The sequence below is a fragment of the Triticum aestivum genome, chromosome 3D, assembly GCF_018294505.1.
Source record: "Triticum aestivum cultivar Chinese Spring chromosome 3D, IWGSC CS RefSeq v2.1, whole genome shotgun sequence".
In the NCBI taxonomy this organism is placed as follows: Eukaryota; Viridiplantae; Streptophyta; class Magnoliopsida; order Poales; family Poaceae; genus Triticum; species Triticum aestivum.
The window spans coordinates 49,994,219-50,008,312 of record NC_057802.1 but is presented as its reverse complement, the minus strand read 5'-3'; positions in this window follow the sequence as shown (position 1 = coordinate 50,008,312).

Genomic DNA, 14,094 nt, shown 5'->3' with positions numbered 1-14,094 from the left:
AGACTTGCCTGCCTGTGGCCCACAGCATGGCTCCACCAGCAGCCCTGTACGACCCATCTTCACCAGCAAACACTCAAGACCTTCGCGATGGGCCAAGCCTCGCGAGGCGGACGACACAAGACCTCCTCGGGAGCAGCCTCACCAGGCTGGCTCGCGAGGGGCGGAGAGATCAAGGCAAGGGACACCTCGCAAGGTTTCTGTGACGCAAGCCATGACGACTGGAGCCAGGCGGGCGCCAGGCGGGCGCCAGCGCGCGCAGTGTCCTTATTTCCTCTTTAGTGATAAAGAGGCAAGCGCAGGCGAGGAGTCCCGAGGTATCAGGCAAAGGTTTCCATATCGGTGCAACGAGACCAAGACCAGCAAGACGGCAGGACGGAGGTCACCGTGGAGCCCAAGACGGCGTCGCCACCAGAGCCTTTGGCAGGCGAAGACCACCTTTAGTCAGGATAACTTGTATTAGTTGTCTCCCTTCGAATTTGGCCGTTGTGGGATCCCTTCCGGCTCAATATTTGGGAAGAGGACCAGGGCCTCTATAAATAGGACTAGCCACCACCATAGGAGGGGGGCGGATCTTGGATCGGAGCCATTCCATCCACATTCACACACAAGTCCGCCAAGTACAAGAGCACCTCTCCTCAGGAGGTTGTTCTTCCCTTGTAACTGTCCATCCTCAGCCCAAGAGGCAATCCACCACACCACACTGGAGTAGGGTATTATACCACATCGGTGGCCCGAACCAGTATAAACTCTTGTGTCTCTCGTTCTTTGGGTTCGACGCGCTAGGCATGACGATCATTGCGAGAGCGAGCTAGGGGGAGGGAGAGATCTTCGTGCGCACCCCAGTGTTCGAACCTCAAGGGTTTTGCCGGAACCCGAAATCTGACATTTGGCACGCCAGGTAGGGGTGCGCCGAAGCTTTCCTTCCGCCAATCCGTGTTCCACCGTTCCACCGTGACCATGTCAGACGCGCGCTGAGCCCGCGCTGAGCGCCGGGCTGCCCTCGCCGCCCGTGTCGCTCAGACTGCCCCGGTCGGCGGGCCTCCCCGTCGTTCTCCATCACACGCCGCCAACGCCGCCACTGGCCCGGTGGGGAACGAGCAGCAAGCGCCCTCGCTGCATCCCTCGGTGCAGCGGGATGGCCGCACCGCCACTCCATCGCTGACCCCAGCCGGCTCGTCGTCCCACGCTCGTCGCGCTCCCATGGTCGCGCAGGCCGCGCTGCTCATGGCGCGCGAGCTCCTGCGCTACCGCCCCGTCGACGACCTCTACGGGGACTGGCTGGACCGCATCGCCGAGCTCGTCAGCGCCGCAGGGGGCTCCCCTGCGCCATCCCTCTTGCTGCCTCGCCCTCCACCAGCTGCGGGCGACGTGGCTCACGGAGCGCCTCCACCACCTCCGCACCAAGTCAGCGCCTTGGCACCAAGGCGCGCCCCCCGGCGTGACCCACCGTGTCGGGCGCCCGCGCGAGAAGAAGGAAGCTGGCAAGAAGTTCCACAGCCGCAAGAGAATGCTCCTGTGCTCCCAGTGCCACCACGACAAGACCGCACGCCACCTGCTGTGGCGGTGCGCGGGCACCAAGGGCAGGCCCCACCTCTGCAAAGGGCGCCGGTGGCCACAGCAGGCTGCTGCACCTTCACTCCGGAGCTGCGTAGCGTCGCCTGGCCGGGCAAGTACAAGCCAGACCTGCCTCCTCGCTACGACGGCACCCCCGACCTTGCGGAGTTCCTGCAGCTCTACGAGCTGAGCATCGAGGTGGCCATTGGCGACGAAAAAGTCATGGCGAACTGGTTCCCCATGGCTTTCAAGGATGGCGCTCGCTCGTGGCTCCTGAACCTGCCCCCGGGCTCGATCTCCTCCTGGGACGAGATGCGCGGCCGCTTCATCGCCAACTTCCAGGGCACTCACGACCGCCCTTCAGCTGTGGGCGACCTACGCCGCGTCAGGCAGCAGCCAGGAGAGACCCTGCGAAAGTACATCCAGCGCTTCAACAACGTTCGCCTCAAGATCCCCAAGGTGACGGACGAGGCCATCATTTCGGCGTTTTCTGATGGCGTCCGCGACGTCAGGATGAAGGAGGATCTCGCCATCGACGAGGAGCTATGCACGGCTTTGGAGCTGTTCAACCTGGCAACCAAGTGCGCAAGAGCTGAGGAGGGGCGCCTTTCCCTCCTCGAGCTTCCGGCTGCCGACCCTGAGGAGAAGAAAGCCAAGGCCAAGGACGTGAAGTGCAAGGGAGTAGCCGTGCTCGCGGCGGAGCCAGATACAAAGCACGGCCGGGACCACCCCAAGTCGTCCAAGAGCAGCCGACCATTCTGCGCCTTCCACAACGTACACAGCCACAACACCAACGACTGTCAAGAGCTTAGGGCCATTCGAGATGGATGCTTCGGTCGACGCCCCGAGCGCAACGACCGGGGTTACGGCCAAGGAGGGGGGCAAGGCGCAAGACGCTGGGACGATCACGGCCCTTGTCAGGAGTGGCGCGACCGGCCTCGCGAGGACCGCTGGCAGGATCAGCCTCGTGAGGGCGCTTGGAGGGATCAACCTCGCGAGGATCGCCCTCAGGGCAACGTCGGTCTTCCTCCGCCGCCACCACCACCAAGAAGGAACGACGACCACCTTCAGGACGAGGGGGCTGGGGGCTTCCAGGATCCGCGCGCCATCGCCTGCATATTGGGCGGAGCTCAGGCCCCAACCTCCCACCTTATCTTCAAGCAGTTTGCTCGCGAGGTGAACGCAGCCCTTCCCAGGCTTGAGGCCACACGCCCGCTCAGGTGGTCCAAGTGCGCCATCACTTTCATCTCGGCGGACCAGCTCAAGTGCGCGGCCACCGCTGGCGCCCTCCCGATGCTCTGTTCACCCGTCATCAGCAATGTACAAGTCACCAAGACCCTCATCGACGGCGGAGAAGGGCTTAACGTCCTGTCCGTCGAGACATTCGACAGCCTCCAAGTGCCATACGATCAGCTTCAGCCCACCAAGCCCTTCTCAGGAGTGACCGACGGCTCCACCACCCCGATAGGGCAGGTCTGCCTCCCTGTCACCTTCGGACAGCGCGACAACTACCGCACCGAGCTCATCGACTTCGACGTTGCCCACATCCGTCTGCCGTACAATGCCATCCTCGGGTATCCGGCCCTGGCAAAGTTCATGGCAGTGACCCACCACGGCTACAACGTCCTCAAGATGCCAGGGAGCGGCGGGACCATCACAGTCCCCTGCGAAGAAAGATATGTGGTGTGGTCCCTCGAGCGCGCCTTCCAGGCCGCAGCAATCGAAGACCCAGACAACGAGAGCGCGCAGTACCCTCCTGAGGTCATCCCCAAGAAGAAGAAGCAGCTACTCCGTACAGGGCCTCAGGGGAGTGATGCTTCTAGCGGTGCCACATTAGGATTAGCGCCCGCGCCTGGGGCGCCTCCCTCCCTCGCATAGGAAGGCGCGCCCGTCGCCATCCTTGGGTGAGGCTCGGGGGCTCTCTTCTGGAGGGCCTCGGACCTGGCCAACCTCACGAGGGAGACGCTCGGGCACCACGTGGAGGCGTGCTTTTTGGCACGTTTCCCTAAGGAGGGCACCTGGCAAGGAGCGCCTGGCGCTCAGGAGTTCATCACCAAGACTACCCAAGAGCTTCAAGAAGCAAGAGCCATGCGCGGCGACCGCCGCCTGCCTGGCGCAACTCCCCATCCAGGCGAGGATGGCGGGCTACGCGTCTGCATCGACATCCCAGGGCTCAACAGGGCTGCATCTCAGGAGCTCTTCTGGCCTTCGCGCATGGGACGTTGAGAGGGCCCACCTCACAGCTATGTTCGCATGCCATTCGGCTTGCCGAGCATGGCAGCCGCCTTCCAGTGCAACCTGCGGAGCATCCTGGTGGCTCAGGAGGCCAGGCATCATGCAGTCTTAAAGGAGATGGAGACGGTCCTCAAGGAACCACCCGGACCCCCAGAGCCTCCCGAGGCTCAGGGCTCTGGTGGCTCATGAGGAGCAACCCCTTTGCCACGCATCTTCAGCTACCCCAACATCCCTACGACAACGAAAGCAGGTGACATTTTCCAAGTTTATTTAGCTGGGAGCGCCCCTCGGGCCGCATCATTCCCAAGTCGCGTGGGCCTGTCCCTGCGGCATGTATCCTTTTACGTCTTTAGCTTACTCTGCTGGGGGCGCCCCTTGGGCTGCTTCATCCCCAGGCCGCTTGGGTCTGTCCCGGTGGCAGGTATCGTTCTTGCCTTTACCTAAGCTAGTTTGCTTTTCATGCATAATCTGTCTATGGTTATCACCTACTTGATTGTCACCCACCATGAGAGCTACACATGCTGGCACGACGCTTGTGCTCGGGTCCGTCCCTGCAACGTCGACAAATCTGAGCGGTCGAGCTCTGGCTCGCGGCACGCCTCGCGCACGCCACCTCATCAGGCCCTCAGTGCCTTCATCCTTCTTGCAGAGCGACCTGCGGCAGACCGGCAATCATCGTGGCAATCTGTGTCCCTCCTCGTGCTAACCTGCATGAACCTCCCAAGGACGACAGCGGGCGGTACCACGGGCTCCTTCTTCTCCCATGTGATTCGCTTGCGCGTTAAAAGGGGGGCTCCTGAGCATCGCGACTCAGGAGCTCTTACTGGCTCTCCAGCCGTCACCCCCTGGCCTTGACCACGGCATCGCGAACTGGCATACCAGCGGCGGTTGAGCTCGCTCGAGGGCCGGGACCCGAGGACGCAGAGCATACAGAAGAGCGTGGAGAAGAGGGGGAGGCCCGCACGGGCCTAACCTAGCTACCCAGCAGTAGTCGACGCACAAGTCTGGCGCAACACAAGGAACCAGCTCCGGAATGCCAAGATAAGTCTCGCGCCTGGATCGACCCAGCGCTACAGCATAGGATCCTCGCCTGTGGCAGCCTTGTTACGGCAACATCGCCACCCTTTCCCGCCTCTCGGTGGTTGCTTGAGCGCCAAAGGGGACCTCTTGAGCATCGCGCCTCAGGAGCTCTTACTGGACCTCGGGCCGCTCACCTCCTGGCCTTGACCACGGCATTGCGACCTCGCATACCAGCGACGGCTGCAGCCTGCCTGGGGACCGGGACCTGTCGGCGTAGAGCACCATGATGCCGCGGGGTTGGAAAGGGGAGACCGAGCCGAAACAAGACATGCATTCGCAAATTTTCATAATAGGGATAATATGAACAGAAGCCATTACAGACCCTTTACACGCCCCCACGGGGACCATTTCGATTCCTCGCAGGGAACAAAAGAAGGGACTTCCTAGGAGCTCTATCTACACGCGCCAGCGCCGCCGACGCCATCATCAACAGTGGGCCACGGGAGGCCGACGCCAACCCCATGCAGATCAGCGATGGCGGCGGCCAGACGCTGCGGCCTTGCTCCGGGCCAGGTGAGAGCTCGGGGGTACGTAGCTGTGGTCGCTCGTCTCCGGGGTCTTGTAGGGCTCGGGAGAGTCGTTGGACTCCCAAGCATCACCGCTGCTGCTGGAAGAACCGCTGGCGAAGCCGGCGGTAGGCTTGGCGCTGGTCGCTGCGCCGTCACGACGACCCCCTCCAGGGCAACACTCCAGGCGGCGGCCTTCCTCGTCGAATACCTTGAAGAACATGGTGGAGGCGCCATCATACTCAAAGTGGATGGCGAGGGCGCCTTCCACACGGCAGACTCGGGCAACCTCGCCCCAGCCGCGGGTCATGAAGATCTTGCCTGGAGAAACGGCCTCAACCTCCGCTCCAGTCACCGGGGCGTCGCAGTCGGCGTGCTGCAGCCAAAGCTCGAGGGGGGCCCTCGGCGGCATCTCGGCAGAGAAGAACTGCGGGAAGCGAATCCAAGTGCGCGGGGGCATCGCCGCCCACATCACAAGTTCGCGCGAGGAGTCCGCGGCGTGGGCTCCTGGAGCGACAGCGTGCGCCACCACGACGCGGACAGCGGCGCTCGCCGCCTCTACCTTCGGAGCCCTCAGCTTGGGCATACAGGGGCAGCGGGTACCCGGGAGGAGGCCGCTCGCACCAAGGCCTTGACACCTCCGGCCTCACGACTACATCACGGCGGTGGGCCGGCCTCTTCTTCGGCGGAAGTGGCCCGGGCTCGTCGCAGGGGCTTTTTCCTTTCTCCGTGGCCGAGAACCTCCGAATCGGCGCCATGGGTGTCGCTTCTAGCAAAGGAGCAAGCGGAGCAGGAAGAGATGAGCAACGGGGGTGCTACCTCTTGAGCACTGCGTTGGTTTTCCCTTGAAGAGGAAAGGGTGATGCAGCAAAGTAGCGTAAGTATTTCCCTCAGTTTTTGAGAACCAAGGTATCAATCCAGTAGGAGGCTACGCGAGAGTCCCTCGCACCTACACAAAACAAATAAATCCTCGCAACCAACGCGATAAGGGGTTGTCAATCCCTACACGGTCACTTACGAGAATGAGATCTGATAGATATGATAGGATAATATTTTTGGTATATTTATGATAAAGATGCAAAGTAAAGAAAGTAAAATAAAAACGGCGCAAGAAATAGCTTGTTGACGGGAGATTAATATGATGGAAAATAGACCCGGGGGCCATAGGTTTCACTAGTGGCTTCTCTCAAGAGCATAAGTATTTTACGGTGGGTGAACAAATTACTGTTGAGCAATTGACAGAATTGAGCATAGTTATGAGAATATCTAGGTATGATCATGTATATAGGCATCACGTCCGAGACAAGTAGACCGACTCCTGCCTGCATCTACTACTATTACTCCACACATCGACCGCTATCCAGCATGCATCTGGAGTATTAAGTTCATAAGAACAGAGTAACGCCTTAAGCAAGATGACATGTTGTAGAGGGATAAATTCATGCAATATGATAAAAAAAACCATCTTGTTATCCTCGATGGCAACAATACAATACGTGCCTTGCTGCCCCTACTGTCACTGGGAAAGGACACCGCAAGATTGAACCCAAAGCTAAGCACTTCTCCCATTGCAAGAAAGATCAATCTAGTAGGCCAAACCAAACTGATAATTCGAAGAGACTTGCAAAGATAACCAATCATACATAAAAGAATTCAGAAGATTCAAATATTGTTCATAGATAAACTTGATCATAATCCCACAATTCATCGGTCTCAACAAACACACCGCAAAAGAAGATTACATCGAATAGATCTCCACGAGAGAGGGGGAGAACATTGTATTGAGATCCAGAAAGAGAGAAGAAGCCATCTAGGTAATAACTATGGACCCGAAGGTCTGAGGTAAACTACTCACACTTCATCGGAGATGTTATGGTGTTGATGTAGAAGCCCTCCGTGATCGATGCCCCCTCCGGTGGAGCTCCGAAACAGGCCCCAAGATGGGATCTCGTGTTACAGAAGGTTGTGGCGGTGGAATTAGGTTTTCGGCTCCGTATCTGATCGTTTGGGGGTACGTAGGTATATATAGGAGGAAGGAGTACGTCGGTGGAGCAACATGGGGCCCACGAGGGTGGAGGGCGCGCCTGGGGGGGGAGGGTAGGCGCGCCCCCTACCTCGTGGCTTCCTCCTTTATTTCTTGACGCAGGGTCCAAGTCTCCTAGATCATGTTCGTTCTGAAAATCATGTTCCCGAAGGTTTGATTCCGTTTGGACTCCGTTTGATATTCTTTTTCTGCGAAACTCTGAAATAGGCAAAAAAAACAGCAATTCTGGGCTGGGCCTCCGGTTAATAGGTTAGTCACAAAAATAATGTAAAAGTGAATAATAAAGCCCAATAATGTCCAAAACAGAAGATAATATAGCATGGAGCAATCAAAAATTATAGATACGTTGGAGACGTATCAAGCATCCCCAAGCTTAATTCCTGCTCGTCATCGAGTAGGTAAATGATAAAAATAGAATTTTTGATGTGGAATGCTACTTGGCATAATTTCAATGTAATTCTTCTTAATTGTGGTATGAATATTCAGATCCAAAAGATTCAAGATAAAAGTTCAATAGTGACATAAAAATAATAATACTTCTAGCATACTAACTAAGCAATTATGTCTTCTCAAAATAACATGGCCAAAGAAAGTTATCCCTACAAAATCATATAGTCTGGCTATGCTCTATCTTCACTACACAAAATATTTATCATGCACAACCCTGATGACAAGCCAAGCAATTGTTTCATACTTTTGATATTCTCAAACTTTTTCAATCTTCACGCAATACATGAGCGTGAGCCATGGACATAGCACTATATGTGGAATAGAATGGTGGTTGTGGAGAAGACAAAAAGGAGAAGATAGTCTCACATCAACTAGGCGTATCAACGGGCTATGGAGATGCCCATCAATAGATATCAATGTGAGTGAGTAGGGATTGCCATGCAACGGATGCACTAGAGCTATAAGTATATGAAAGCTCAACAAAAGAAACTAAGTGGGTGTGCATCCAACTCGCTTGCTCACGAAGACCTAGGGCATTTTGAGGAAGCCCATCATTGGAATATACAACCCAAGTTCTATAATGAAAAATTCCCACTAGTATATGAAAGTGATATCATAGGAGACTCTCTATCATGAAGATTATGGTGCTACTTTGAAGCACAAGTGTGGTAAAAGGATAGTAACATTGTCCCTTCTCTCTTTTTCTCTCATTTTTTTATTTGGGCCTTTTCTCTCTCTTTTTTTGGCCTCTTTTTTTTCGTCTAGAGTCTCATCCCGACTTGTGGGGGAATCATAGTCTCCATCATCCTTTCCTCACTTGGGACAATGCTCTAAAAATGATGATCATCACACTTTTATTTTCTTACAACTCAACTATTACAACTCAATACTTAGAACAAAATATGACTCTATGTGAATGCCTCCGGCGGTGTACCAGGATATGCAATGAATCAAGAGTGACATGTATGAAAGAATTATGAACGGTGGCTTTGCCACAAATACAATGTCAACTACATGATCATGCAAAGCAATATGACAATGATGGAGCGTGTCATAGTAAACGGAACGGTGGAAAGTTGCATGGCAATATATCTCGGAATGGCTATGGAAATGCCATGATAGGTAGGTATGGTGGCTGTTTTGAGGAAGGTTTATGGTGGGTGTATGATACCGGCGAAAAGTGTGCGGTATTAGAGAGGCTAGCAATGGTGGAAGGAAGAAGAGTGCGTATGATCCATGGACTCAACATTAGTCATAAAGAACTCATATACTTATTGCAAAGATCTACAAGTTATCAAAGCAAAGTATTACGTGCATGCTCCTAGGGGGATATATTGGTAGGAAAAGACCATCGCTCGTCCCCGACCGCCACTCATAAGGAAGACAATCAATAAATAAATTATGCTCCGACTTCATCACATAACGGTTCACCATACGTGCATGCTACGGGAATCACAAACTTCAACACAAGTATCTCTGAAATTCACAACTACTCAACTAGCATGACTCTAATATCACCATCTTTATATCTCAAAACAATCATCAAGCGTCAAACTCTCTTAGTATTCAACACACTCATAAGAAAGTTTTTACTAATCTTGAATACCTAGCATATTAGGATTATTAAAGAGAATTACCATGCTATTTAAGACTCTCAAAATAATCTAAGTGAAGCATGAGAGATCAATAGTTTCTATAAAACAAATCCACCACCGTGCTCTAAAAGATATAAGTGAAGTACTAGAGCAAAACTATATAACTCAAAAGATATAAGTGAAGCACATAGAGTATTCTAATAATTTCCGAATCAAGTGTGACTCTCTCAAAAGGTGTGTACAGCAAGGATGATTGTGGTAAACTAAAAAGCAAAGACTCAAATCATACAAGACACTCCAAGCAAAACACATATCATGTGGTGAATAAAAATATAGCTCCAAGTAAAGTTACCGATGGAAGAAGACGAAAGAGGGGATGCCTTCCGGGGCATCCCCAAGCATTGGCTTTTTGGTGTCCTTAGATTATCTTGGGGGTGCCATGGGCATCCCGAAGCTTAGTCTCTTGCCACTCCTTGTTCCATAATCCATCAAATCTTTCACCCAAAACTTGAGAACTTCACAACATAAAACTCAGCAGAAAATCTCGTGAGCTCCGTTAGCGAAAGAAAACAAAAGACCACTTCAAGGTACTGTAATGAACTCATTCTTTATTTATATTGGTGTTAAACCTACTGTATTCCAACTTATCTATGGTTTATAAACTCTTTTACTAGCCATAGATTCATCAAAATAAGCAAACAACACACGAAAAACAGAATCTGTCAAAAACAGAACAGTCTGTAGTAATCTGTAACTAACGCAAACTTCTGGAACTCCAAAAAAATCAGCCAAAATAGGACGACCTAGGAATTTTTTTTATTGATCAGCAGCAATTGGAATCAGTATTTTATCACGTTCTGGTGATTTTTAACAATTATTTTCGTGAACAGAAAGTTTCTGGAATTTTCTGCAAGATCAAATAACTAACATCCAAGAAGATCCTATAGGTTTAACTTGGCACAAACACTAATTAAAACATAAAAAAAATCTAACCAGAGGCTAGATCAAATATTTATTCCTAAACAGAAGCAAAAAGCAAAAACAACTAAAAATAAAATTGGGTTGCCTCCCAACAAGCGCTATCGTTTAACGCCCCTAGCTAGGCATAAAAGCAAGGATAGATCTAGGTATTGCCATCTTTGGTAGGCAATCCGTAAGTGGCTCTCATAATAGATTCATATGGTAATTTTATTTTCTTCCTAGGGAAGTGTTCCATGCCTTTCTTTAATGGAAATTGGAATCTAATATTCCCTTCCTTCATATCAATAATTGCACCAATGGTTCTAAGGAAAGGTCTACAAAGAATAATAGGACATGAAGGATTGCAATCTATATCAAGAACAATAAAATCTACGGGCACATAATTCCTATTTGCAACAATAAGAACATCATTAATTCTTCCCATAAGTTTCTTAATAGTGGAATCCGCAAGGTGCAAGTTTAGAGAGCAATCATCAAAATCACGGAAACCTAGCAAATCGCACAAAGTTTTGGGAATAGTGGAAACACTAGCACCCAAATCACATAAAGCATAGAACTCATAATCCTTAATCTTAATTTTAATAGTAGGTTCCCACTCATTATAAAGTTTTCTAGGGATAGAAACTTCCAACTCAAGCTTTTCTTCATAAGATTGCATCAAAGCATCAACGATATGTTTGGTAAAAGCTTTATTTTGACTATAAGCATGAGGAGAATTTAGCACGGATGGCAACAAGGAAATAAAATCTATCAAAGAGCAATTATCATAATTAAATTCCTTGAAATCCAAAATAGTGGGTTCATTAACATCTAATGTTTTGATTTCTTCAATCCCACTTTTATCAATTTTAGCATCAAGATCTAAAAACTCCGAATTTTTTGAACGCCTTCTAGGTAAAGGTGGATCATATTCAGTCCCATCATTATCAAGATTCATATTGCAAAACAAAGATTTAATAGGGGACATATCAATAACTTTTAGATCTTCATCTTTATTTTCACAGAAATTTGAAGAACACGCTTTCATAAAGAAATCTTTCTTATCACGCATCCTAGCGGTTCTTTCTTTGCACTCGTCAATGGAAATTCTCATGGCTTTGAGAGACTCATTGATACCATGCTTAGGAGGAATAGATCTCAGTTTCAAAGAATCAACATCAAGAGAAATTCTATCAACGTTCCTAGCCAATTCATCAACTTTAAGCAATTTTTCTTCAAGCAAAGCATTGAAATTCTTTTGCGAATTCATAAATTCCTTAAAACTAGTCTCAAATTAAGAGGGCATCTTATTAAAGTTTCCATAAGAATTGTTGTAGGAATTACCATAATTATTAGAGGAATTGCTAGGATAAGGCCTAGGATTAAAGTTTCCTCTATACGCGTTGTTACCAAAATTATTCCTACCAACAAAATTCACATCCATAGATTCATTATTATTCTCAATCAAAGTAGACAAAGGCATATCATTAGGATCAGAAGAAATACTCTTACTAGCAAATAATTTCATATGTTCATCCATCTTTCCACTCAAAACATTAATTTCTTCTATCGCATGCACTTTTTTATTAGTAGATCTTTTAGTGTGCCATTGAGAATAATTAACCATAATATTATCTAGGAGTTTAGTAGCTTCTCCTAAAGTGATTTCCATAAAAGTGCCTCCCAAGGCCGAACTAAAAGATTTCTAGAAGCAAAATTCAATCCGGCATATTTTTTTTGTATAATCATCCACAAATTTAAACCATGCGTGGGGCAATTACGTATCGTTAATTTCATCCTCTCCCAAGCTTGTGCAACATGTTCACGATCAAGTTGATTAAAATTCATAATATCATTTCTAAGAGGGATGATCTTAGCGGGAGGAAAATACTTAGAGATAAAAGCATCTTTGCACTTATTCCAAGAATCAATACTATTTTTAGGCAAAGATGAAAATCAAGCTTTAGCACGATCTCTAAGCGAAAAAGGAAATAGCTTCAATTTAACAATATCATTGTCAACATCTTTCTTCTTTTGCATATCACACAAATCAACGAAGCTATTTAGATGGGTAGATCTACACTAGGAAGGCCAGCGAATTGATCTTTCATGACAAGATTCAACAAAACAACATTGATTTCACAAGATTCAGTATCGGTAAGAGGAGAAATTGGAGTGCTAAGGAAATCATTATTGTTGGTATTGGTAAAGTCACACAATTTGGTATTATCTTGAGCCATCGTGACAAACAAGCAATCCAACACATGAGCAAACGAGAAGCAAGTGAAAAAGAGGCGAACGAAAAGAGAGGGCGAATACACGGCAAGGGTGAAGTGGGGGAGAGGAAAACGAGAGGCAAATGGCAAATAATGTAATGCGGGAGATAAGGGTTTGTGATGGGTACTTGGTAAGTTGACTTTTGCATAGACCTCCCCGGCAACGGCGCCAGAAATCCTTCTTGCTACCTCTTGAGAACTGTGTTGGTTTTCCCTTGAAGAGGAAAGGGTGATGCAGCAAAGTAGTGTAAGTATTTCCGTCAGTTTTTGAGAACCAAGGTATCTCCAGTAGGAGGCTACGCGCGAGTCCCTCGCACCTACACAAAACAAATAAATCCTCGCAACCAACGCGATAAGGGGTTGTCAATCCCTACACGATCACTTACGAGAGTGAGATCTGATAGATATGATAGGATAATATTTTTGGTATATTTATGATAAAGATGCAAAGTAAAGAAAGTAAAATAAAAACGACGCAAGAAATAGCTTGTTGACGGGAGATTAATATGATGGAAAATAGACCCGGGGGCCATAGGTTTCACTAGTGGCTTCTCTCAAGAGCATAAGTATTTTACAGTGGGTGAACAAATTACTGTTGAGCAATTGACAGAATTGAGCATAGTTTATGAGAATATCTAGGTATGATCATGTATATAGGCATCACGTCCGAGACAAGTAGACCGACTCCTGCCTGCATCTACTACTATTACTCCACACATCGACCGCTATCCAGCATGCATCTAGAGTATTAAGTTCATAAGAACAGAGTAACGCCTTAAGCAAGATGACATGATGTAGAGGGATAAATTCATGCAATATGATAAAAAAAACCATCTTGTTATCCTCAATGGCAACAATACAATACGTGCCTTGCTGCCCCTACTGTCACTGGGAAAGGACACCGCAAGATTGAACCCAAAGCTAAGCACTTCTCCCATTGCAAGAAAGATCAATCTAGTAGGCCAAATCAAACTGATAATTCGAAGAGACTTGCAAAGATAACCAATCATACATAAAAGAATTCAGATGATTCAAATATTGTTCATAGATAAACTTGATCATAAACCCACAATTCATCGGTCTCAACAAATACACCGCAAAAGAAGATTACATCGAATAGATCTCCACGAGAAAGGGGGAGAACATTGTATTGAGATCCAAAAAGAGAGAAGAAACCATCTAGCTAATAACTATGGACCCGAAGGTCTGAGTTAAACTACTCACACTTCATCGGAGAGGCTATGGTGTTGATGTAGAAGCCCTCTATGATCGATGCCCCCTCCGGCGGAGCTCCGAAACAGGCCACAAGATGGGATCTCGTGGGTACAGAAGGTTGCGGCGGTGGAATTAGGTTTTTGGCTCCGTATCTGATCGTTTGGGGGTACGTAGGTATA